General features: G+C 39.9%; 1 long non-coding RNA gene across 2 annotated transcripts; it reads left to right on the forward strand.

Annotated features, from left to right (window-relative positions):
- The first annotated feature begins 727 nt into the window (after positions 1-727).
- Positions 728-3,779, forward strand: LOC144147159 (uncharacterized). 2 transcript variants are annotated; one of them, XR_013317837.1, is made up of 3 exons: positions 728-871; positions 2,468-2,529; positions 3,589-3,779. It is a non-coding gene; the product is annotated as an uncharacterized LOC144147159 (long non-coding RNA). The 2 variants fall into 2 exon arrangements; XR_013317838.1 differs by having other exon boundaries at positions 740-871; positions 2,468-2,480.
- Positions 3,780-4,038: the final 259 nt, after the last annotated feature.

A 4,038-nucleotide genomic window follows, 5' to 3' on the forward strand; every position in this document is an offset into this window, starting at 1 on the left:
GGGTGCCTCATAGCGCATCAGTGACTTCATTCTGCGAATCCTCCCTGTGCTGCATTTAAAAATCATAGCGTGGTAGCGTTAGCACGCAGCGCGGATGACGTCGAAAAGTATTCGGAAAACGCTGCCCCAATGTTAATGTGTTGCAGCCTTTCTGATTCATAAAACACGCACCGCCTAAATACATGCTAAACTTTTCAAGGCAAACATGAGTGACAGACGCGTCCGGACTGTGTTTACTGCTCCACTCATTAGCCGTAGTAATTATTGTCGCAATCCCTACGCTCACAGCGAGCACTAATAGAGACAATATTTCACCCGAACTTTTATTATTTTCACTGTCATCAAAACTAATACACAATAAATGAAATATTACAGCACACTGTAAGCTTGTTTTCTCTAAGCTTAAATGATTATTCATCAAATTTTTTTTTCTCCGAAATATGGCATGGCGCTTATTCTGGATTGAGACAATAGTTATTCATTTGTCATTGTGAGAAATGTATTTTTATGCGTTGTTTATTAGACCAAAGCTACATTTATTTCAAAAGAAAATAGGTACATTCAAAGCTTCTGTTTGTGCCTTGCTATGTCTAATTTATATACAGACTACGAATTTTGCGAGAATATATTCCTGCCAAAAATGATTTCTTGCGTAAAATTAGGGCAAAGGCGAATGGCCACTTCCAACTTTTAGTTTTTTTTACTTCTCCTAAATGGTATATATTTATCAGGGCAAGGTGATCGCCGCAAGTTTAGTCTCTCTTTCCGCTCTTGCTCGGTCAATGAACCCGACCAATTTCATTGGGGTAATCAAAAACTTCAGTCGATGACGTTGGCCTGGAATCATGGATGGCTACAGCTGTTTTGTCAGGTACGTTCTAACTAACGGTTCGCTGATCCGCCTCCATCCGCAGAAACAAATACCTATTTTTCCGCGAAGTCTCTTTGTAACACATGCTGGGGGTCGTAAAGTGTTCTCCGGACGAGGTCGCTCAATAAACAAAAGTGAAAGTTTTGCAGAGCCCGCACGACGTAGATGTAGGCACTTTTCTATCTGCTCTGATTCTGCCCGTTCTATGAAAATAATATAGCGAGCATTGCACTTTTCACTACAATACATTTACCACCGGTTTACTATGTTTATTTCATCTCAGTCACTGCCTTTTTTTTAGTTGCACATGTGCCAATCTTTTATCACTGGCGTGATCACTGTTGACACTAGGGCCGCAGTATAAAATGCCGGACGCGGAGCTCCATCTGTACCTACAATTTAAGAAATATTTGTCTTAAGCTACCAGAGCAATTCTTTTTTGGTAAGTGGAGTGTGACAGTAGTTGCTGCAACAGTATCGGGTGTGTGATTTTTTTTCTCGTGTATGAAATTGCCTTAGCAGAATTTTTACCATTAAGCGGAATGTTTTTAGGATATGTATATCGCTTTTCAATATATACAGAGTGTCCCAGCTGTCATGCACCAAGATTTTAAATAAGTACAATGGCGATACTCGAAGGAAACCTAGCGCATAATGTTTGCAGTACTGTGGAGAATCGAACAGTAATTTTTTTCTATGTGAGACCTAATAATTTTTTGTAAGGAACTATCTAACTCAATAAATACAGTTCTAGTCACTGAAGTGTCTATGAGACACTTCTACGTATCCACTAGGGGCATCTAACAGCTGTATGTTCAGCGACGAAGTAATGGCGTACTCATTTATTCTGACTGATAAAGCAAACCTGCGAAATCTGACGAATACCACGTGACGGCGCTTCCTCGCGCATTGTACAGCAGCGTCACCAAATAGGCTGATCCAAAGCAACTGCTTTGCCTGTCACCCGCCCAAAGAGACAGCGCATCGCCTTGTTAATGGCATGCATGGAAGGTGGAGCAACAGCAAGATTCTCGGGGCGTATGTGCAGATAAGGCATAAACTCGGTCGCGATTTCGTCTTTCTGTCTTTCCTTTATTTTATTGTGGCTAACTCAGAGACAGCCTGTTTGAGGACATTGCTTTACGATGTGCGCGAAGGCGCCATCACGTGGTATTTTTTATATGTCCCGAGTTTTCTTTATCTGTCAGAATAAATGTGTCGAGAATTGTTTCGTCGATGAAAAAGCTCAGTTAAATGCCCCTTGTGGGTACCTACAAGTGCCTAATGACACTTCAGTGATTAGGACAGGACTTCTCGACTTAGATCATTATATTTTATTAGTTAAGTCTCATTAACTAAAGAAATGCTGCCCCCTTTTTTATAGTACTGTACACATTACGCACTAGGTTTTCTTCTAGTTATGCCATTACTAGTTTCATAAATCTTTGTGCATGATCGCTGGGACACCCTGTATAGCAGTATAACTATGCCTAGCATACTCAGTGAAAAGTGACAGCAAGGTCAATATGTGTATTCCGAACTTGTGTATTGCAACTCTAAGTAAAAACGTGCATCCTGCCTCTTTTTATTAAACAGAAGACGCACCATGGTTCGTGTTTTTGGACTACTTATTCTGCTTCTCTTCACTGTCATCCTCGGTAAAGCTCCTTATCTTTTAAGATTTAATGTGAAAATCTTTTCTTTGCCATTTGGTGCAATTCGAAATTTTTGTTTTGCTATCATGTCTCTTACAAGTAGAGAAAACTATGGCAATATCTCTAGTCGACCGTCTCTACGAAAGAAGGATTTATTATGCGCATTTTTCAAAATCCAAACACTAGGCGCACGAGCAGCAGAAAATTTGTAACCTGTTTTTTTTAACCTGTGAACTTGTTTAAAACGACATTTTTTTTCAGAGGAAGGCGAGATTTCCCAAAAAATAAACAACAAACTCCACTGCTCCTATTTACGTACAAAAAAATTAAAGGAGCCCTTTTCTCAGAACCCAGATCATCGGTCAAAATAAACTCGCTCTTAATTTATGTGCAAATTAGTAAAACACTACAAAGGTGAAGATGAGTTAAACCAGAGTAGTGATGGTCAATGAAGGGTATCTACATGGCTGGATAGCTGCAAGTTTTGTTTTGTATTATAAAAAAATGTCTCAAATTATCCGTCATGTATTCCAACAATAGCCACCCACCCATAACATCGTTTTTCGTAATATTACTGGCCATAGCAAGTTTGATGTGTCCAGTCCTACAAATATAAAGAAAAAATGACCCAGGTAAAAAGGTACAAAGGCAAAGTGCTGAAAGGGCTCAGAGTGCTCATAGTAGTTCACTAATAGATGCACTCGTCTTTTGTGCACTGTAGCTCTTCAGTCGAAAACATTTTTCCAGTGGCCACACTGTCTAAGTGTGTTTCTTGTATTTTACGCAAGTTGTAATTAAAATCGTAGTGATGAAGAGCCTTTTCTAAGGAACGGTTGTAAAATAGTAACCCATATGTTTTTTTCCCATTCGGTATCGAATTCTTAATTAACGGTGCCCAAAAATAAACAGTCCTACAATAGAATACCTGGAATCAAGATCTCTACTGAGGATTTTGCCGAATGTTCAATACAATTGAACTACATGGCGACCTCCACCAATTTAAACGTGGCCTTGTATTAGGTAGTTTTTACAACTGCATGACTGTTTCTTGTCTTTAAACAGCCTTCATCGCAACTCCAAGCGCAGCCGCCATTGGTGCAATGAGGGGCAACAATGGAGTTGGAGGCGGCCGATCTGAAGAAGAAATTGCCCGCGCCGAAGAAAGGGCTGCAGAAAAATAAAGAAGAACCACTGTGTCAAATTAGAATAGCGTCACGTGGTTGGAAGGAACACCAATAAACGTTTGAGGAAAATCTTTCTGTATTGAATATAGTTCAATTCGCAACTGTAGGTCACTATGCGCGTGAGAATATAAGGGTTTATTACGTTCAATTTATTTCGGCCAGTCTACAACACACTTTATGTAGTATAAATGGTGTTGGTGGGGCTCTACAAAAGAACTGGGAAATCGGCTTATGGCATCGCTGACGTTTTGGGATGTCTTATTCCGAATATTTTCAATAGAGCCGAAATGGCGTGATGCATCTCTTTGTCTTCATTAGGCTGTGTACT

The sequence above is a fragment of the Haemaphysalis longicornis genome, unplaced genomic scaffold (genome assembly GCF_048455015.1).
Source record: "Haemaphysalis longicornis isolate Haplotype H1 unplaced genomic scaffold, Haemaphysalis longicornis Haplotype H1 scaffold_7, whole genome shotgun sequence".
Classification (NCBI taxonomy): Eukaryota; Metazoa; Arthropoda; class Arachnida; order Ixodida; family Ixodidae; genus Haemaphysalis; species Haemaphysalis longicornis.